Source organism: Perca fluviatilis, chromosome 1 (genome assembly GCF_010015445.1).
Source record: "Perca fluviatilis chromosome 1, GENO_Pfluv_1.0, whole genome shotgun sequence".
Taxonomy (NCBI): domain Eukaryota; kingdom Metazoa; phylum Chordata; class Actinopteri; order Perciformes; family Percidae; genus Perca; species Perca fluviatilis.
Genome location: NC_053112.1, coordinates 1,884,211 through 1,907,841, shown reverse-complemented (window position 1 = coordinate 1,907,841; position 23,631 = coordinate 1,884,211). Strand labels below are relative to the sequence as shown.

The 23,631-nt window shown below is 46.0% G+C and overlaps 1 pseudogene; it reads right to left on the bottom strand.

Annotated features, from left to right (window-relative positions):
* Nucleotides 1–14,940: 14,940 nt before the first annotated feature.
* LOC120566623 lies at nt 14,941–16,585 on the bottom strand (annotated as a pseudogene).
* Nucleotides 16,586–23,631: the final 7,046 nt, after the last annotated feature.

Genomic DNA, 23,631 nt, shown 5'->3' with positions numbered 1-23,631 from the left:
TTTGACCTCACAAAGGGCTATTGGCAGGTGCCTTTGGCCCTTAGGCGGAGAAAACAGCGTTTGCCACCCCCCGATGGGCTGTTCCACTACAAGAAGCTGCCCTTTGGGTTACATGGGGCCCCAGCTACCTTCCAGAGGTTGATGGACCGAGTTCTCCGTCCCCATCAGGAGTATGTGGCGGCTTACCTCGACGATATCGTCATCCATGGAAGTGAGTGGGAGGTCCATCTGCACCAGGTGAGCTCGGTTCTACAGGCCTTAAGGGAGGCCGGGCTCACAGCTAACCCCACAAAATGTCGGCTCGGTCTGCGAGAGGCGGAGTACCTGGGTTACACGATTGGGAGGGGTTGTGTCAAACCCCAGGTGAAGAAAGTGGAGGCGATTCGGGACTGGCCCCGGCCCCTCACGAAGAAGCAGGTCGCAACGTTTGTAGGTTTAACCAGTTACTATCGAAGATTCATTCCACATTTTGCTTCTCTAGCCGGCCCCCTAACAGATCTAACAAAGAGCTGCCAGCCCAACCAGGTGGTGTGGACCGAGGAGACTGAGAAAGCCTTTCACGACCTGAAGGGAGCGCTGTGTTCTGGACCCATACTCGCGACCCGGACTCTCCAAGCCACTGGTTGTACAGACAGATGCATCTGAAACTGGGGTTGGTGCTGTCCTATCACAGTTGAAAGACGGTGAGGAACACCCCATCTTGTACATCAGCCGGAAGCTATTACCACGACAAACGATATTCCACAGTGGAGAAGGAATGTCTTGCCATCAAGTGGGCCCTTGAGAAACTGAAATATTACGTGCTGGGACGGCACTTCACCCTTGTTACGGACCATGCGCCACTGGTTTGGATGTCTCCGGAATAAGGACAGTAATGCTCGGGTCACTCGCTGGTTTCTGTCTTTACAGCCCTTTGCTTTCTCTGTTGTCCACAGGTCCCGGGGCCGCCCATGGAAGGCCAATGCCCTATTCAGGCGGGATGCTCTGGGGTGCTGGACCGCACCTCCCTCCAGGTCGGAGCTGAGGGGGTGTGTGGTAGATTGCAGGGAGAGGTGAGGGGAGTGGTGATCGAAGGGAGGTATATTGCGGCCCGTTGGCCCCCCCCCCGAGCCTTTTATGGACTTCCTCTTCCAACAAGGAGAGGCTGGGATTAATTAGGTGATTGGGGTTTTGGAGGGAAAAGAGGAAAGCAGGTTTGAACTGGGAACAAAAGGAGCAGAGAGAAAAAGGAGGGGAGCTGAGTGAGACAGGGTGGAAATTACTGAGGAGTGAACTGAACTAAAACTGTGTGATTAAGAGCTGTGACCTGGACTGGCTGACTACCCCCTGTGTACCGAACTGTTCTGGATGAGGACCCGTTTGTGGATGACCTGTGGATTAAAGACAACGTGAATGGATTATGGACATTGCAGCAGTAGATGGTGAAGTGTTGTGGAAATTCCCCTCATTGTCTGCAATAAACTTTTCAACTGTTTTCCAGCTGTACTCCTGGTGCCGGCTTATCTTCTTGAACTGGTGACGTGGACACCCACGTGGACGTGGCCACATATGGTGGAGAATGCGGGCAACCTGACCGGACTCAGCACCGCACCGTGTCACCGAGTACAATGGAAGCGCTGGTACAACAGTCGGTGGAGTCGAACCTAGCACAGCAAGCTATGCATCGAGAGCTGATGGAGGAACAACGTCACCAGACTTCTCTCCTGCGAGCTGAACTCAGCCAGTTGACAGCCGCCCAGGCCGGAAGGGCTGCTGGCCCGACTGTCTCAAGTCCCAAACCGAGTCTGTTTATATTAAAACTGACCGAAAAAGACGATATTGAAGCTTACCTCCAAGCCTTCGAGAACAGCAGCTAGGGAGGAATGGCCACCTGAGCAATGGGCCAGCCTGCTAGCTCCGTTCCTGTCAGGCTCTGCACAAAGGACATATCTAGATCTGGCTGTTGACTAGGGCGACAAATTACGACGTGCTGAAGAAAGAAATCCTGCGCCGTTATGGATTTAATCTCATTAGCAGGGCACAAAGATTCCACGATTGGACGTATGATGCCACAGCACCCCCGGCCCCCAAATGCATGATCTGATCAGACTGGCCAAGAGCTGGCTAACGGCTGAGCCACTGACGCTCACTCCCATTGAAAACATGGTCATAGATAAATTCCCTACGCTCTACCGTTTGAAGCTAAAAAGTTAGCAAGCCAAGCTAACCCTCAGAGCGCAGATCAGCTAGTGGAACTAGTGGAAGGACAACAGGTAGCTTTGGAGGTTCTTACGCAGTGGACAAACACCGGAAGAACGAACCCTCCCTGCGTCAGAAGAGGAGAAAAAGGACAGAGGATCACGCCCGGACGGCTGGCTAACGAGAGGGGAACACCCACAGCCTGCTCCCAGAGACAACAGCCTTTTCTGAATCTGGACGGCAGGAAGTGCTACAAGTGTGGGGAGCCCGGATCATTACAATGTGTCCGATGCCTACGGCCTCAGCCAGCGAGGTGGCCGTGGGACGGCCCTGCAACTTGCTGACGACGTGCTGGGCTGCGGAGAGCGGCCCTTCCCCGGTCACCCCGGTAAGAGCCAACGGAAAGGACACCACGGCACTTGTGGACTCAGGGAGTATGGCGACCCTGATCAGACCTGAAATCGCCCAGTCTCCCCTCCCTGACTGACACTGTACCCATCATGTGCATACACGGTGAGACCAAAGACTACCCTACCACACTTCTTCACCTACAGACCACAAAAGGGGCAGAGTACGGGGCCAGTGGGAATGCGTCCCGAATTTGCCCGTGCCGGTCCTCATTGGGAGGGATTGCCCTATGTTCCACCCACTATGGGCCAGTATTTATGGGGATGTAGAAGAGAGGAAGCCGGAAGGGCGGGACAGACTCCCGGAAAGTGAAAGCCCGGATGTGTGGGTTTCAGGAAGTGGACCCCCAGGTATCAACAGGAGCCCCCTCGGAGGGTGAATCAGGAGAAGCAAGTCAGGAGGAAGGGGAGGCAAGTCTGAACGACATGTTTCCGATGGACCCGGAGGTGGAGCCAGACCCTGCCTCTCTGGCAGGCCGGTTCGGCACAGCCCAATTAGAAGACCCCAACCTGGCCCATGCACTCCAGCAGGTTACTGTGGTGGACGGCAAACCCATGGAGGGGTTAAGTCATATCACCTATCCCCATTTTGCAATAAAGAAGAAATTATTGTATCAGGTTGTGAAGGAAAATGGGGAATGTGTGGAGTTGTTATTGGTGCCCCGTACCTTTGTACAACATGTCTTGCAGTTGGCACACTCCCACCTTCTTGGTGCTCATCTAGGGGTGGAGAAGACCCTAGACCGGATCAAAGCCCGATTCTACTGGCCGGGGGTGAAGAGAGCGTGGAGGATTACTGCCGCAGTTGCCCGCGGTGTCAGATGGTGGCCCAAAGCCACATTTACGCGGTCCCTTGGTTCCCCCTGCCTATCATTTCAGTCCCTTTCAGCAGGATCGCCATGGACCTGGTGGGACCTTTACCCAAGAGCAACCGAGGACACCAATATATCCTGGTGATTCTGGATTACGTCACCAGGTAGCCGGAGGCCATTCCCCTGTGCACCATGGCTACCAAGGGGATAGCACGTAAGTTGGTGATGCTGTTTTTCCCGAGTGGGAATCTCTGATGAAATATTAACTGACCAAGGAACCCCATTCATGTCCCGAATTATGAAGGATCTCTGCAAACTAATGAAGATAACCCAGTTACGTACTTCAGTGTATCACCCACAGACAGACGGGCTGGTAGAGAGATTCAATCGAACGCTGAAGCAGATGCTAAAGAAGGTAATGGAGGCGGACAGAAGGAATTGGGACCAGCTACTACCTTACCTGATGTTCTCAATCCGGGAAGTGCCCCAAGCTTCCACAGGGTTCTCTCCCTTTGAACTCCTGTATGGAAGACGACCCCGAGGACTGCTGGACGTGGCGAAGGAGGCTTGGGAACAGCAACCATCGCCCCATCGCACCATGGTGGAACACGTGGAAGACATGAGAGGCCGTATGACAACCCTGTGGCCCCTGGTACGGGAACATATGCAGGAGGCCCAGGAGGCCCAATCTCGGGTGTACAACAGAGGAGCACAACCAAGAGACTTCCAGCCAGGGGACAAAGTGTTGGTGTTGATCCCCACTTCAGAATGTAATTTTTACATGTACTCTATTCTTTTGCCCGCAAGGCCACGGCAGGGACCAAGCTCGCAGCAGTGCCAATGGGAGATCAGCTGAGCTCAGTACAGAGGCAAGAGCTAATGGAGTTGGTCGACCAGAGTCGGGATGTGTTTTCCGGTAAACACGACAACCCTTTTCCCGTAGAGCACAACATAATCACTGAACCCGGGAGAAAGGTGAAGTTGAGACCCTACCGCATACCGGAAGCAAGAAGAGAGGCTGTTAGGACCGAGGTGAAAATTATGCTGGAAGCGGATATCATAGAAGAGTCCAACAGCGAGTGGTGTAGCCCCGAATTGACCGAACTGATTGAGAGGCTAGGGACAGCCTGCTTTATCAGCACGCTTGACCTCACAAAGGGCTATTGGCAGGTGCCTTTGGCCCTTGGCCGTGAGGAAAACAGCGTTTGCCACCCCTGATGGGCTGTTCCACTACAAGAAGCTGCCCTTTGGGTTACATGGGGCCCCAGCTACCTTCCAGAGGTTGATGGACCGAGTTCTCCGTCCCCATCAGGAGTATGTGGCGGCTTACCTCGACGATATTGTCATCCATGGAAGTGATTGGGAGGTCCATCTGCACCAGGTGAGCTCGGTTCTACAGGCCTTAAGGGAGGCCGGGCTCACAGCTAACCCCACAAAATGTCGGTTCGGTCTCGCGAGGCGGAGTACCTGGGTTACACGATTGGGAGGGGTTGTGTCAAACCCCAGGTGAAGAAAGTGGAGGCGATTCGGGACTGGCCCCGGCCCCTCACGAAGAACACGAATACCACGTTGTAGGTTTAACCAGTTACTATCGAAGATTCATTCCACATTTTGCTTCTCTAGCCGGCCCCCTAACAGATCTAACAAAGAGCTGCCAGCCCAACCAGGTGGTGTGGACCGAGGAGACTGAGAAAGCCTTTCACGACCTGAAGGGAGCGCTGTGTTCTGGACCCATACTGCACACCCCGGACTTCTCCAAGCCACTGGTTGTACAGACAGATGCATCTGAAACTGGGGTTGGTGCTGTCCTATCACAGTTGAAAGACGGTGAGGAACACCCCATCTTCTACATCAGCCGGAAGCTATTACCACGAGAACAACGATATTCCACAGTGGAGAAGGAATGTCTTGCCATCAAGTGGGCCCTTGAGAAACTGAAATATTACGTGCTGGGACGGCACTTCACCCTGGTTACGGACCATGCGCCACTGGTTTGGATGTCCCGGAATAAGGACAGTAATGCTCGGGTCACTCGCTGGTTTCTGTCTTTACAGCCCTTTGCTTTCTCTGTTGTCCACAGGTCCGGGGCGGCCCATGGGAATGCCAATGCCCTATCCAGGCGGGATGCTCTGGGGTGCTGGACCGCACCTCCCTCCAGGTCGGAGCTGAGGGGTGTGTGGTAGATTGCAGGGAGTGAGGGGAGTGGTGATCGAAGGGAGGTATATTGCGGCCCGTTGGCTCCACCCCCCGAGCCTTTTATGGACTTCCTCTTCCAACAAGGAGAGGCTGGGATTAATTAGGTGATTGGGGTTTTGGAGGGAAAAGAGGAAAGCAGGTTTGAACTGGGAACAAAAGGAGCAGAGAGAAAAAGGAGGGGAGCTGAGTGAGACAGGGTGGAAATTACTGAGGAGTGAACTGAACTAAAACTGTGTGATTAAGAGCTGTGACCTGGACTGGCTGACTACCCCCTGTGTACCGAACTGTTCTGGATGAGGACCCGTTTGTGGATGACCTGTGGATTAAAGACAACGTGAATGGATTATGGACATTGCAGCAGTAGATGGTGAAGTGTTGTGGAAATTCCCCTCATTGTCTGCAATAAACTTTTCAACTGTTTTCCAGCTGTACTCCTGGTGCCGGCTTATCTTCTTGAACTGGTGACGTGGACACCCACGTGGGCGTGCCACATATGGTGGAGAATGCGGGCAACCTGACCGGACTCAGCACCGCACCGTGTCACCGAGTACAATGGAAGCGCTGGTACAACAGTCGGTGGAGTCGAACCCTAGCACAGCAAGCTATGCATCGAGAGCTGATGGAGGAACAACGTCACCAGACTTCTCTCCTGCGAGCTGAACTCAGCCAGTTGACAGCCGCCCAGGCCGGAAGGGCTGCTGGCCCGACTGTCTCAAGTCCCAAACGAACCCTGTTTATATTAAAACTGACCGAAAAAGACGATATTGAAGCTTACCTCCAAGCCTTCGGAGAACAGCAGCTAGGGAGGAATGGCCACCTGAGCAATGGGCCAGCCTGCTAGCTCCGTTCCTGTCAGGCTCTGCACAAAGGACATATCTAGATCTGGCTGTTGACCAGGCGACAAATTACGACGTGCTGAAGAAAGAAATCCTGCGCCGTTATGGATTTAATCTCATTAGCAGGGCACAAAGATTCCACGATTGGACGTATGATGCCACAGCACCCCCCGGGCCCAAATGCATGATCTGATCAGACTGGCCAAGAGCTGGCTAACGGCTGAGCCACTGACGCTCACTCCCATTGAAAACATGGTCATAGATAAATTCCTACGCTCTACCGTTTGAAGCTAAAAAGTTAGCAAGCCAAGCTAACCCTCAGAGCGCAGATCAGCTAGTGGAACTAGTGGAAGGACAACAGGTAGCTTTGGAGGTTCTACGCAGTGGACAAACACGGAAGCGAACCCTCCCTTCGTCAGAAGGAGAGAAAAAGGACAGAGGATCACGCCGGACGGCTGGCTAACGAGAGGGGGAACACCCACACCCTGCTCCCAGAGACAACAGCTTTTCTGAATCTGGACGGCAGGAAGTGCTACAAGTGTGGGGAGCCCGGACACATTGCCTGTGTCCAAACCGCTGTCTCGATGCCTACCGCCTCAGCCAGCGAGGTGGCCGTAGGGCCGGCCCTGCAACTTGCTGGACGTACGCGGCTGGCGGAGAGCGGCCCTTCCCGGTCACCCGGGTAAGAGCCAACGGAAAGGACACCACGGCACTTGTGGACTCAGGGAGTATGGCGACCCTGATCAGACCTGAATTCGCCCAGTCTCCTCCTCCCTGACTGACACTGTACCCATCATGGGCATACCGGTGAGACCAAAGACTACCCTACCACACTTCTTCACCTACAGACCACAAAAGGGCAGAGTACGGGGCCAGTGGGAATCGTCCCGAATTTGTTCGCCGGTCCTCATTGGGAGGGATTGCCCTATGTTCCACCCACTATGGGCCAGTATTTATGGGGATGTAGAAGAGAGGAAGCCGGAAGGGCGGGACAGACTCCCGGAAAGTGAAAGCCCGGATGTGTGGGTTTCGGGAAGTGGACCCCCAGGTATCAACAGGAGCCCCTCGCGGAGGGTGAATCAGGAGAAGCAAGTCAGGAGGAAGGGGAGGCAATTCTGAACGCTACGTTTCGATGGACCCGGAGGTGGAGCCAGACCCTGCCTCTCTGGCAGGCCGGTTCGCACAGCCCAATTAGAAGACCCCAACCTGGCCCATGCACTCCAGCAGGTTACTGTGGTGGACGGCAAACCCATGGAGGGGTTAAGTCATATCACCTATCCCCATTTTGCAATAAAGAAGAAATTATTGTATCAGGTTGTGAAGGAAAATGGGGAATGTGTGGAGTTGTTTGGTGCCCGTACCTTTGTACAACATGTCTTGCAGTTGGCACACCCCACCTTCTTGGTGCTCATCTAGGGGTGGAGAAGACCCTAGACCGGATCAAAGCCCGATTCTACTGGCCGGGGGTGAAGAGAGCCGTGGAGGATTACTGCCAGTTGCCCGGAGTGTCAGATGGTGGCGCCAAAGCCACATTTACGCAGTCCCTTCGTTCCCCTGCCTATCATTTCAGTCCCTTTCAGCAGGATCGCCATGGACCTGGTGGGACCTTTACCCAAGAGCAAACCGAGGACACCAATATATCCTGGTGATTCTGGATTACGTCACCAGGTAGCCGGAGGCCATTCCCCTGTGCACCATGGCTACCAAGGGGATAGCACGTAAGTTGGTGATGCTGTTTTCCGAGTGGGAATCCCTGATGAAATATTAACTGACCAAGGAACCCCATTCATGTCCCGAATTATGAAGGATCTCTGCAAACTAATGAAGATAACCCAGTTACGTACTTCAGTGTATCACCCACAGACAGACGGGCTGGTAGAGAGATTCAATCGAACGCTGAAGCAGATGCTAAAGAAGGTAATGGAGGCGGACGGAAGGAATTGGGACCAGCTACTACCTTACCTGATGTTCTCGATCCGGGAAGTGCCCCAAGCTTCCACAGGGTTCTCTCCCTTTGAACTCCTGTATGGAAGACGACCCCGAGGACTGCTGGACGTGGCGAAGGAGGCTTGGGAACAGCAACCATCGCCCCATCGCACCATGGTGGAACACGTGGAAGACATGAGAGGCCGTATGACAACCCTGTGGCCCCTGGTACGGGAACATATGCGGGAGGCCCAATCTCGGGTGTACAACAGAGGAGCACAACCAAGAGACTTCCAGCCAGGGGACAAAGTGTTGGTGTTGATCCCCACTTCAGAATGTAAGTTTTACATGTACTCTATTCTTTTGCCCCAAGGAAGGCCACGGCAGGGACCAAGCTCGCAGCAGTGCCAATGGGAGATCAGCTGAGCTCAGTACAGAGGCAAGAGCTAATGGAGTTGTCGACCAGAGTCGGATGTGTTTTCCAGTGTACCAGGACAACTGATCTGGTAGAGCACAACATAATCACTGAACCCGGAGAAAGGTGAAGTTGAGACCCTACCGCATACCGGAAGCAAGAAGAGAGGCTGTTAGGACCGAGGTGAAAATTATGCTGGAAGCGGATATCATAGAAGAGTCCAACAGCCGAGTGGTGTAGCCCCATAGTGTTGGTACCAAAAAACAGATGGACGACTCGTTTCTGTAACGACTTCAGAAAGGTTAATGAAATCTCCAAATTCGACGCCTACCCCATGCCCCGAATTGACGAACTGATTGAGAGGCTAGGGACAGCCTGCTTTATCAGCACGCTTGACCTCACAAAGGGCTATTGGCAGGTGCCTTTGGCCCTTGAAGCGGAGAAAACAGCGTTTGCCACCCCTGATGGGCTGTTCCACTACAAGAAGCTGCCCTTTGGGTTACATGGGGCCCCAGCTACCTTCCAGAGGTTGATGGACCGAGTTCTCCGTCCCCCATCAGGAGTATGCGGCGGCTTACCTCGACGATATTGTCATCCATGGAAGTGATTGGGAGTTCCATCTGCACCAGGTGAGCTCGGTTCTACAGGCCTTAAGGGAGGCCGGGCTCACAGCTAACCCCAAAAATGTCGGCTCGGTTCCGTAGAGGCGGAGTACCTGGGTTACACGATTGGGAGGGGTTGTGTCAAACCCCAGGTGAAGAAAGTGGAGGCGATTCGGGACTGGCCCCGGCCCCTCACGAAGAAGCAGGTACGCACGTTTGTAGGTTTAACCAGTTACTATCGAAGATTCATTCCACATTTTGCTTTTCTAGCCGGCCCCCTAACAGATCTAACAAAGAGCTGCCAGCCCAACCAGGTGGTGTGGACCGAGGAGACTGAGAAAGCCTTTCACGACCCAAAGGGAGCTGTGTTCTGGACCCATACTCACGACCCCGGACTTCTCCAAGCCACTGGTTGTACAGACAGATGCATCTGAAACTGGGGTTGGTGCTGTCCTATCACAAGTTGAAAGACGGTGAGGAACACCCCATCTTGTACATCAGCCGGAAGCTATTACCACGAGAACAACGATATTCCACAGTGGAGAAGGAATGTCTTGCCATCAAGTGGGCCCTTGAGAAACTGAAATATTACGTGCTGGGACGGCACTTCACCCTTGTTACGGACCATGCGCCACTGGTTTGGATGTCTCGGAATAAGGACAGTAATGCTCGGTTACTCGCTGGTTTCTGTCTTTACAGCCCTTTGCTTTCTCTGTCGTCCACAGGTCCGGGGCGCCCATGGGAATGCCAATGCCCTATCCAGGCGGGATGCTCTGGGGTGCTGGACCGCACCTCCCTCCAGGTCGGAGCTGAGGGGGTGTGTGGTAGATTGCAGGGAGAGGTGAGGGGAGTGGTGATCGGAAGCGGGAGGTATATTGGCGGTTGGCTGGTTCCACCCCCGGAGCCTTTTATGGACTTCCTCTTCCAACAAGGAGAGGCTGGGATTAATTAGGTGATTGGGGTTTTGGAGGGAAAAGAGGAAAGCAGGTTTGAACTGGGAACAAAAGGAGCAGAGAGAAAAAGGAGGGGAGCTGAGTGAGACAGGGTGGAAATTACTGAGGAGTGAACTGAACTAAAACTGTGTGATTAAGAGCTGTGACCTGGACTGGCTGACTACCCCCTGTGTACCGAACTGTTCTGGACGAGGACCCGTTTGTGGATGACCTGTGGATTAAAGACAACGTGAATGGATTATGGACATTGCAGCAGTAGATGGTGAAGTGTTGTGGAAATTCCCCTGATTGTCTGCAATAAACTTTTCAACTGTTTTCCAACTGTACTCCTGGTGCCGGCTTATCTTCTTGAACTGGTGAGCGGACACCCACACCCCTGGGCTTGTCACACGTCGTTTACATAACCTTCTACTCGCAAGTGTTACCGTAAACCCATAAGTTACTATCCGTGACCTCGTAGCAGATCGTTTGTAGTCCCAGTTACAGGTTTTAACGCCACACACACATAAACAACAGTGTGCCCCCTTGTTGATGCTGCACGGGTGCTTAACGGTGAGAAATAGAAATAAATAGACATAAATAAGCAACGTAAAAGTAATTCCGCACATTGTAATCAAAACAATACACATATGAGTGTGTACTACTTAGGGGTGTCAACGATTCTCCAAATCCCTCGATTCGATTACATTTTTGATTCTAAGGTCACAATTCGATTCGATCTTTACTTCTTTTTTTAAGCATAGGTTGCTATGCCATTTTTAGACTATGGTTATGGTTGAAGACGACGGTCGGCGGCTACCTTGAAGGCTTGGTTGGGGCTTAAAACACCATCGAGCCAGCACAGCAGCTGAGCAGAACGATAGCAAATAGGGCGCCACTTCGGGCAGTCCGGCTAAATTGTTGTTCTCTCTAATATAACCAATATGAGCTGCTCTGTTTAGGCTACAAAGCGTGCATGCGGCTAAAATTCAACCGTGCGGTTTTGTTGGGATAAAGCTATAAGCAGAATGAATATCCGTCAGCTGCTAGGTTAATGTGCAATGGTAAACATACAGAATATGGTACACGGTATGGCTCTAGAACGAGCCTAATAAAGCTCCTGTGTCCAAGTTTTATCAAAAGAACAGCACAGCTACTTGAACACATTACATTTCCTCCAGCTGCTTGACATTAAAAGCCTCCCAACTGGTTCTCTGTTTGAAAGCTTTTATTGTGAAACAGCCAGAGAAGATAGAGGAAGCTGTATTCATGAAGCGATCTGTAAACAGTAACAATAGCAGTAAAGTAGGAAGTAATCTAAACCCCAGTCCTGAGAACTGACACAGAGAGACTGTTTAAAGCTGTTAAAGTGGGCTACTGTATAGTGGGCCTGCAGACAAACAGCCATAATTATATTGTTACCAATTTCACTAGAAATTAAAGAGAGAGGAACTTCCTGTCTGAGTAGAGCTGAAGTTTAGTGTTAATCCTGGTTGTAGGAAGTGTAAATGTGATCAGCTGTACTCACCAGTGTTTGTCAGAGACTCTGCTGTGTTGTTGAGAAAGACCTGATGAAGTCAGTTTGAGTTTTCTTTCAGAGAGAAACTGAGACTTGCTCGACTGCAGCGTGGCTGACACCCTGACAAACTTAACTTTCATTTCCGAGGTGTGACGTTGAAGCTCTCCCTCTTTCCAGTGTTGCTCCTCCTCTCACTGCAGCTCTAGTGTTAGGTTTCCCTCCCTCTGATATACATTGTGAAATACCAGGATGTTGTCTGGTTGATATGAAGACAAAGGTGTGTCTTTATCTAACAGGTGGGAGGAGGAAGGTGTGTGAGAAGGTGTTGCTTATACCTTTATAGGCCTTTGGCGCGGCAGACATGTTGACATGTCATAGTAGGAACAGCACAGGTGTATCAAAAAAAGTGCTTGAATTTGACCTTGGAAAGGTGTAGTACGAACCCTGAATCTTATCACAAAACAATAATACTAATAAAGACCAAAACCAATCATCCTCATGCACTTAGTGAAATTCAAGAAATGGTTGCATCATTAGATATCTGGCATTTACTAAATAAAGATGCAATGAGAGGTATACATAGGCGCAGAGGAAAACAGGCCGGTAGAATCCATTATTTTCTGATTCCCTTTGCATTGGTTCCTAGAGTATTAAACTATTGTATTGGTGACAGCTTGAGATCTGATCATAGTCTGGTTACATTGCTGATTGATAATCTGCAATGTTCCAGAGGACGAGGATTACTGGAAGTTCAATGTATCGCTTTTAAATGATGATTCATTTGTTGACATTACCAGGAGATTTATCAAGGGAATTCTTTGAAGATAATGAAAACTCCTCTAATCCACATAATGTCTGGGAGGCTTTTAAATGTTCCTTTAGAGGACATGCGATTAAGATGGGATCCATCAAGAAAAAAAAAAGAAACCTAAAACAAGAATAAGAACTTACTGATGAAATAAATGAACTACAACAATTATTAGATAGAAGTTATGCATTTGAAACAGAAATATTAATTAAAAGAAAACAAGATAAATTGGAGAGTCTTTATCAGGAACGGGTAAACGGAGTTATGCTTAGGTCACACGCTGCTTGGATGGACAAGGGAGAGAAGTGTACAGCACATTTTTACGGTTAAACCAAAGAAACTCTGGTAAAAAGAATATCATGAGTTTATATAGAAATGATGTCTTAGTTACAAATCCACAAGAAATATTGCAGGAAGAATTTGAATATTTTAAAGCTCTATACTTTAACGCATGCAATTTCGGAGCCCCTAAATGGTGTGACTGAGCAATATTTCCCTTTAAACAATGTCTCTGTACTTTCTACTTCGCAGCAATTAAGCTGTGAAGGCGAAAGCTTGACTCCTATTAAAGGAAGGATAATCACAGACTGGTATATGTCAACGCGTTAAGTGAGGATACTGTTTAGAAACATTTAAAAAAAATTCAAATGCTAAAATATTTAATAAACACCCCAAATTCAATGAAAGTAGAGATCCGATCTTCTGTGTTTTACGCCAAGCCGTTGTATGGAATCATCCATCCGTGTTATTTTTGGGTAAATCCAATTATATAGTTAAAAAAAACCCACTTTACTCTTATTTTTTTTTTTTTTTTTTTTTTTCTTTATGTGACTGTTTGTCTTGTATCACTTGTGGTTTCTTGAATTGTTTAACATTGAAATAAAAAATTAAATAAAAAACAAACCCAGATTTCTGATATATACATATATAGATATTTTTAAAACGAGCGCTAAGAAAAAAAAAAAAGGAGAGACCGATTTATCCTCCACAATCACTGCTGGGTGAAACAAACATTTCCTCCTGCCGCTCCTTCACATTAAAAGCATCCAACTGGTGATACACACAGGAGCTTTTATTGTGAAGCAGCCACAGGAAACACAATGTACTCATCATGAAATACAACTTCTTTGTAAACCAGCTTTTCTGTTCAGTGTTTGGTGCTCAAGTCACTGTTTACTCAGGCTTTGTGTTCAACAACTGGTTTATTTTACAGTTTTCATTTTACAATCACATATTTACAGATTTCTTTGACTTATAAACCATCTTACCCACAAAACAAACCAAAAATAACCAAAGTGACTAATAATGAACCAAAACACTTTTCAGACAAAATAGAAACATTCATTAACCGTTTTTATACCGGTATAATGACGACACATATTGTGTTCTGTAGACACTATAGGCATGTAATAGACCTTAAGCTGAGTTCAGACCAAAGAAAGTGATCCGCAGATTTTTGGCAGAGTTGTGCAGCGGTGGGAGTATCACTGAAACAGCCTGTTTGTGTGACTTCCCAATGTAGCACAAGTACACTTTATATTTCACACTCACTGTTTTCTGTCAGATGGTCTATAGATCTCGACATTTCCGACTGAACTTGAAGGCATCTTTATTTCCCGGAGAAAGAGAGAAAGAAAAGAGATGAGCGAGATATAGCGAGTGCTTTGTTGTTGCAGGAAACAATCAGAAGGACTGATGGAGGGACTGAGGAATCAGTCAGCTGTTCCCCAAACTCCCGGGCAGTTCACAGCCTGTGTTTGGAGTTTTAAAACGTTCTCGTGGCAGAGATAGAGGCAGTGATGTTTCCTGTTTCCTGTACGGGACTCTCACACCGCCTCAAAACACTCTGACAACTCTGATCTCTGTTACATGATTGGCCACTGCAGCGTGACGCAGGGTTGCGTTTCTCCAAAAGTTGAGTCGGTCTCAAAATTTTCATCACAGCGTTTTCTTCATCTCCCCTGCAGCAACCCACTACCCCCCAATTAATATGTTTGGAAAGACCTGCATTTATTGTGGATTCAGACTTACTCTTAAATGAAAATGTCGTTTGAAACTGATTTCTTCTGGAAGTTAAAATAAATGTCTGTGGCTTTAACAGAGGTTTTTAAAAATAGATATTCTGATGCAGTGTTGAAGAGATGAATGCATTAAATGAATTTGTTGACTATGTAATAGAATACAAATAATTTAAAACATCTTAACAATGAAGTGTAAATCAATCACATTAAAAATATAGAAAATCTGATCTAAACTAATTATTAATATTTGTTTCCCTGAATGAAAATAAATTAATCAAAGTTAAGTGATTAGTTTACTCTGACAGGAGAGATGATCAGAGGGGCAGGTTTTTACCACCATAATTAAGACTGGGACTGAAGTATGGGAAGAGTTTCTCAGTGAAGGAGCAGCCAGTAAAGGAGTAGATAAGAGCTGCAGCATCTACGTCATAAAAGGAGACCAGACCCTCCTCACAATCCACAAACACCCCCACCTTCTGAGGAGGAGACTTCAGAGAGAGAAGGACTGGAGGGTCATTAGCAGCTTTGTACTCATTTCCATTTCTCAACACTATAATCCAGTAACCTTTCGGGGCTCAGGTTGATGTTTCCCTTCCTGTTGATCGACTCTCTGGCCACTCCTAAATCCCATTCAGTCTTTCCTTTAACTTGGACCTCAAAGTAAAATCTGCCTGAAGAGAAACTCTGCTTTCCTAAAACATTAACACACTTAGAAAATCTCTCTGGGTTGTCTGGGAGATTCTTCCTCACATCACTATCATACACTTGTTTCCCATCATCAGACAGGATGAGATTAGGATGTGCTGTATCAGGATCAAGAGTCACATCCACTGCATACTGCTGGACCCTCTTCAGCTTCGGCTTTAAGCAGCTTCTTTATCTCTGTACTGAGTGTCTCCTCCAGCTGAACCACAGCTTTCACCACAGTCCCCTCATATGATGATGGATGGACACTGACCTCTGTCCAGTCCTTGGTGGGTGGAGGTTGTTGGATGTTTAGGGACTGGACACTCTGGAGAAGATGGAGGTGGTCTTCAGAGCGTAACACCTGCTCCACCTCAGTGCTTCTCTTCATCAGCTCAGAGATTTCCTGTTCCAGCTCTTTGATGAAAGCTTCGGCCTGTTTTTCTGTTGTTTTCTGCTTCTCTTTGATCGTGTTGATGAGCTCATTCAGGCCTCTCTCAACAGACTCCTTCAGAGAAGTGAAGACCTGAACACCTTCTGCTATCTCTCTGTCTGCATCTTCCTCACTGAGGTCGACTGAGTGTTTGATCTCCTGAATCTTCAGTCGTCTCTTCTGGATCATCTGCTGAATTTCAGCCTCTGTCTTCCCCAGCTCTGCCTTCTTTCCTTCATATTCTTCTTTCAGAGGAACAACATCATGCATCTTGTGCTCTAAAACAGTGCAGAGCATGCAGACACATGTCTGGTCGGTCTTACAGAACAGCTCCAGAGGTTTATCGTGCACCGTACACATCCTGCCTTCCAGGTTCTCCACAGGGTCGATCAGCTGATGTCTTTTCAGACCTGACATGGTCAGATGAGGCTCCAGGTGAGTCTCACAGTAGGAGACCAGACACACCAGACAGGACTTCAGGGCCTTCAGTTTGGTTCCAGTGCAGACGTCACAGGGAACTTCTCCTGGTTTCGACACTTGTTTCTCTGAGCTGCTGCTGCTGGCTTTCTGTTGAGCTGACTGTCTGAACTGAGCAACCATCTCAGAGAACAAAGTGTTGACGTGCAGCTCAGGTTTTGTGTTGAAAACCTTGTTACACATCGGACACAGGTACTGGTCATTAGTATCCCAGTGTTCAGTGATGCAGTTCTTGCAGAAGTTGTGACCACATAGTATGGTGACAGGATCAGTGAACACATCCAGACAGATGGAGCACAGAAACTGATCTTCAGATGACAGATAGTTTGCGCACGCCATATCTACACATAGTGTGAATAAAAAGAAAAACATATTAAAATAGAGTTTTAATTATTTAAAAAGGTGTTTTGACTTGCACCAAAATGTGAGCAACAAGGAACACAGTGAAGCTCGCTACTCTGACAAAACAGCACTGAATATATCCACACGGGGCGGAGCCAGACATTGTACAAATTTGGGGCTCGGCCCGGTTTACAGCGGCTAAATACACTATATATTTTAAGACATTTGAGATAATACAATGCCTAACTATCTGCACTGGGTTGTTGTTGTGGTTGGTGGTGCGTGGTAAGGTGCAAGACGTATGTGTAAGTTCAAACATATGCTGTGTTCCAGGCAACCCGTAACCCGGTTTACATAACCTTCTACTCGCGAAAGTGCCCTGGAACGGCTGTCAAACCGTTACCGTTAAACCCATAAGTTACTACCCGTGACCTTGTAGCAGATCGTTGTAATCCCAGTTACAGGTTTTAACGTCACACACACATAAACAACAGTGGTGACCCCTGTTGATGCTCTGCGGTGATTAACGGTGAGAAATAGAAATAAATAGACTCTATGTATACATGTAAATAGACCCTTATGCTGCCCTTTTCGGTCATTTTTGTACATTTTTCTGAAGGTTTTTTTCATTTTGTGATCATTTTTGCTGTGTTACTTCTTATGGCATGACATTTTGAAGGAATCCTTCTTTTCAGTCAAATTTTTTAAATCCAGTGTTTTTTACTCTTACATGTCTTTTATACTTAAATGATTCATTTTGTACCCTCTGGACACCTTCGAGGCAAAATGTCCACGCCAAAAAACTGTTATTAAATCATCATATATCAATATTTCTTTCTGCTTTTTTCATGAATCACATACACAACTTCTAACCTAATCAAAACCACCAAACATTCAATCATTTTCAGGATTTTAACCCTTTAAATGCCAGTTTATGTATTTGAAGTATTCTCATTTTTATTACAAAAAAAACACAAAAAATATTTTTTTCCCATATAATGAATAATATGTAGATGGGGCTTTGGTGGGGATTAGAGGCTTGGATATGTCAAAGATAAGCAACAAAACTGATTTGATTGCATTAGTATTTTTATGTAATTCCAGATACTCCCCTCTGGACACCTTCGAGGCAAAAATGTCCCCATTGACTTCCATTATAACCACATGTTTTGATCTCACTGCCTTTACAGTATAAAACCATGCATTCTGTAATGTCAGCATTTCATTTGGAAGAAAACTAGTCATATTTGACATTTTTACAATATTTCACCAGATTCAACCATTTTGCATGAAATTATAGTTATATTGTGGAGCTCTGTGTGTTTGTGTGTGAGTGTGTGTGTGCGTATGCGTGCGCGGTGCGTGGTGTGTGTGTGTGTATATGTGTGTGTGTATGTGTGTCTGTGTATATGTGTATATTTGTTTTGTGTGTGGGTGTGTGTGTGTGTGTGTGTGTGTTTTATGAATGCGTGTGTGTGTGTGTTTGTGTGTGTGTGTGTGTGTGTGTGTGTGTGTGTGTGTGTGTGTGTGCATGCATGTATGCATGTCTGTGTGTGAGAGAGAGTTTGTGAAAATCTGAAAAACAAACAATGATAATTTTAGTGGTCAAAAAGAGCGCATTACTTTTTGCCAGTTATATTATGGAGCCATGTGAGTGTGTGTGTGTGTGTGTGTGTGTTGTGTGTGCATGCATGCTGTGTGTGTGTGTGTGTTGTCTGTGTGTTTGTGTAAATCTGGGTGAAAAAAAGGGCTTCTTTTGAAGGATGCATTTCATGTGTCTTTGAAGACGTGCTTGAATAAAAAACATTGTCTCCTGCATTTGTTGTAAACAAAACCAACTATTAGTGTGTTTATGCACCTGGCTCTAGAGAAGGAGACAGACCTGGAGCAAAGAGAAGGAGCCTTTATCTTCCAGCCAACTGCAGGACTCATCTGAAGATGACACAAGTTTCTGGAGTCTGACAAAATGGTCACTGGTGTCCTCCAACTCTGTAAGCACCTCTAACCCTTCCTCTGAAAGTGGAGAGGACACTGAAGATCCTGTCCATCCTAACATTGAATGGACAGTGAAGAATCGGCAAGTCTGGTCTCCATCTAATACTGAGACGCCGCGCAACATTCAAGCACCGACCCGGCATGATGCCAGAGCCCAGGAGATATGCCATATCAAGAATCCATGATGTGGCATCCTCTTTCCACCTTTCTTCACTCTTGACTTGATCCAGCTGATTCAGGAAATGACAAACCTACACGGGAGGTGTTCAATCTCAGGATGGAGTGATGTGGATGCTCAAGAGATTCGAACATACATGGGACTTCTCACTTGGCGCTGTGTGTGACCGGTCCAAAGGGGAATGTCCATAGTGGGAGACCAGTCTTCAGGGCCACCATGTCCCACAAACCATTTGAAATGATAAGCGCCAGTTTACAGCAAATGCAGCAGACAATGTTTTCATTCAAGCACGCCTCTTCAAAGACACATAAAATGCATCCTTAAAAAGATGCCTTTTTTAAGCCCTAAAATGATCATTGCTTGCTTACAGGTTCACGCAAACTCACACACACACACACACACACACAACAACACACACACACACACACACACACACACACACACACACACACACACACACACACAAACTCACACACACACACACACACACACACACACACACACACACACACAAACACACACACACACACACACACACACACACACACACACAACACAATACACACACACAACACAAACAAAACACAAACACACACACACACACACACAAACACACACAGAGCTCCATAATATAACTATAATTTCATGCACTGGGTTACAAGGAAAAGGGGTGAATCCGGTGAAATATTGTAAAAATGTCAAATATGACTAGTTTTCTTCCAAATGAAATGCTGACATTACAGAATGCATGGTTTTATACTGTAAAGGCAGTGAGATCAAAAACATGTGGTTATAATGGAAGTCAATGGGGCCATTTTTGCCTCGAAGGTGTCCAGAGGGAGTATCTGGAATTACATAAAAATACTAATGCAATCAAATCAGTTTTGTTGCTTATCTTTGACATATCCAAGCCTCTAATCCCCACCAAAGCCCCATCTGGATATTATTCATTATGGAAAAAAATATTTTTTTGTAATAAAAATGAAATACTTCAAATACATAAACTGGCATTTAAAGGGTTAAAATCCTGAAAATGATTGAATGTTTGGTAGTTTTGATTAGGTAGAAGTTGTTTAAGTGATTTATGAAAAAAAGCAGAAAAGCATATTGATATATGATGATTTAATAACAGTTTTTGTGTGTGAGACATTTTGCCTCGAAGGTGTCGAGTAATGTTTTTTAAGGAGGGCATGAGGGATAAATAAGCAAACGTAAAGTAATTCGCACATTCTGTAATCAAAACAATACACATAACGATTGTGTACTACTTAGGGGTGTCAATATCTCCCAAACTCTCCGATTCGATTACATTCTCGATTTTTACTTCTTCTTTTTTAAGCACAGGTTGCTCTGCTATTTTTAGACTATGGTTATGGTTGAAGACGACGGTAGTAGCGCTACCTTGAAGGCTTGGTTGGGGGCTTAAAACACCATCGAGCCAGCACAGCAGCTGAGCAGAATGATAGCAAATAGGGGCCTCGGGCAGTCCGCTAAATTGTTGTTCTCTCTAATATAACCAATATAAGCTGCTCTGTTTGCGGATACAAAACGGCATGCAGGCGCTAAAATTCAACCGTCGCGGTTTTGTTGGGATAAAGCTATAAGCAGAAGGAATATCCGCTAACTGCTAGGCTAATGTGCAATGGTAAACATACAGAATATGGAGCACGCGCATAGCAGAGCTTGCATACGTAGCTGTTTTGTTGACAACGCAAACGTTGTCAACATAACTCACTGGAAATCCAAAATACTTCCACACTTGCCGTAGTGTCTTCCGATTGGCTGGTAACTAAGTTACAGGAGGTTGACTGACCGCGCAGCACTTCAACACGGTTTTTTCCGCTTGACAAGCTGACCGGACGTGACATGGGGGCGGCGGTATCGACGATTCAATTTTTTATTCGATATTCAAGATTGGGACTTAATTTCAATCGAAATCGTGACACCCTTTAGAACTACTACAGGTTATGTTTATTAAATGGAGCACAAATTATGTCACGACTGGAAATCGCTAGTATCAGCTAGCTGGCTAACCTCAGCATTAGGTAATCCGGATGCTACGCTTAGCTAATGCTAGCTAGAAGGGTTTGTTGTGACTTTGCCTGAAACACTACCGAGTGCGGAGTTGTGACTTGAAGTCCGTACCTTACGGGTTAAAATTGTGTTTGGAACGCGACAATAGACTAGTCTGAAACTATCTATAATTAGGTTGGAGTTACTAACATTTTAAGGGTTGCACCAGCTGAAAAGTTCTAAGGCATGAGTTAAAACTTAAATCTTACACATCACCTTGGTGTATGTAAAGTCCTCTGTAAGATAGAGGTTGTCATAGTGTAACCGTTTTAACTTGAAGAATTAAGAGGAGTGACCAACTATTTAGCTTTCAGCAAAGCATTGTCAATATATATATATATATATATATATATATATATATATATATATATATATATATATATATATATATATATATATATACTGTCAAACAGTTCATATTCTCTAGCTGCTTCACAAAAATAAAGCCTCCCACTAGTTTTCTTGTGGAAAACTTTTATTGTGAACAGAACACATGTTGTGAGGCTGATAGTGATGTTTAGAAGTCAGAGAGACTAAATCTGTTCAGATTACAGATCATCTACAGTCTGTTGTTAATTAAAATCAGCAACAGATCACATGGAGAGCATTTTGACAGCTACTCTGTCATAATAAAAACAACTGGAGACTGTGTACAATCTGATATATGGGTGTGATAACATTATTTTAAATCACAATCGGACCACAGTGTTTCTGTCACTTCCTGTTCAGTCTGAAGGCTGCTGGAATCATAGACAGTGTATATATAGGCTGGAAACGGCTGAAACTGTCCATTTTGAGAGCTCATTTTGTCTCCTACTACTAGCTACTTGAACACATTACATTTCCTCCAGCTGCTTCACATTAAAAGCCTCCCACTGGTTCTCTGTTTGAAAGCTTTTATTGTGAAACAGCCAGAGAAGGTAGAGGAAGGTGTATTCAGGAAGTGATCCGTAAACAGTAACAATAGCAGTAAAGTAGGAAGTAATCTAAACTCCAGTCCTGAGAACTGACACAGAGAGACTGTTTAAAGCTGTTAAAGTGGTCTACTGTATAGTGGGCCTGTAGACAAACAGCCAGAGTTATATTGTTACCAATTTCACAAGACATGAAAAGAGAGGAACTTGCTGCCTGAGTAGAGCTGAAGTTTAGTGTTAATCCTGGTTGTAGAAAGTGTAAATGTGACCAGCTGTACTCACCAGTGTTTGGCAGAGACTCTGCTGTGTTGTTGAGAAAGACCTGATGAAGTCAGTTTGAGTTTTCTTTCAGAGAGAAACAGAGACTTGTCTCGACTGCAGCGTGGCTGACACTTCTGACAACCTTCACTTTCATTTCTGGAGTGTGACGTTGAAGCTCTCCTCTTTCCAGTGTTTCTCCTCCTCTTACTGCAGCTCTGGTGTTTGTTTCCTCCCCTCATGTGCACTCTTATTGTGAAATACCAGGATGCTGTCTGGCTAATATGGAGAAAGGTGTGTCTTTATCTAACAGGTGGGAGGAGGAAGGTGTGTGAGAAGGTGTTGCTTATACCTTTATTATGTTTGTTGAAACTTGAAGGTAACTCAGCTTTACTTTAACCAGGAGAGTTTATTTTAGTTTGAGGTATATGGTCATCTTATTGTATCTGCATATTCCATATGATTTGTATTTAAGCTCTGGGTAACAAAGAAACCCAGATGAACTTTGGGGCTACTTTCAGAAAACACATCTGGAAAAAGCATTATCAATGGGGCCCTCCAGGACAGAGACAGTTGGCATGAAGCCATTGGTCAGTTATCGATTCCACCCCAATTCATGGAATATACACATGTGGCACAACACACAAAGAACTTTAGAGTGACTTTTGAGAATCTGGGAAACTGGTCGCTCTCCGGGCTCTTCAGAGCTTGTAAATTGATACTGAATTCCTTGTTGTAAATAAACCTTTATAATCAAGAAACAGTGTCGGCAGATTCCTCTCTACACAGCAACGCATCATCGATACCAATTAAACAACAAGTTTATTGGACACAAATAGAAACCTCCACACATCTGCAACATGTCAGTGATATGATAATGTTTTTTTGTTTTTAACTTACAGAACAAACTGAGCTAAGTCACGTCCAGCGTTACATACGTAACCAGAACGTGAAGTAACTTCTGATTTGAACTGAAACCATGATCTTTTTCTAAACTTAACTTTGTAGTGTGTGTGTCTAAACATAACCAAACTGTGACCGTTTCACAACGTTAACGAGTTGTGTAAAACCGCCACCGTACATTCGTTTCTGGTTCAGATATGAGGATGAAAAACTTTAGAGGTTCCTCTTAGGCCATGTATCAAGAATGGATGCACAATTCCTTATTTTCACCTCGCACACACACATAAAAGCATACACATACTCAAAAGTGTATATGTGTGTGTGTGTCTGTGTCTGTGTGTGTGTGTGTCTGTCTGTTTCTGCCTTTCTCTCTTTTGCTAAAATGTAATTTTTTTCTACCAATATGTAAATGTTTACACTTTTCGGGATTCATTTTTAATAACCACTGACCACACAATTAGCAACGCTACATATATAGCATATATACATGTATAGTTGGCGATTAGTTTAATAATTGACAACTAATTAACTGATTTGTCTTTTCAACTCTAAATACCAAAACAAATGTTGGCGTTATTATTTGCTCTGTCCGTTTTAACGGTTATTGTGTTTGTCTTTTCAATGTTTTTCAAACGTTTTTTATTGTTTATCCAACTTTTTTTCCCTACGGTTTTCGCGCTTTATACAATGTTTTTGGGTGTTTTTCTACATTTTTGGACCTT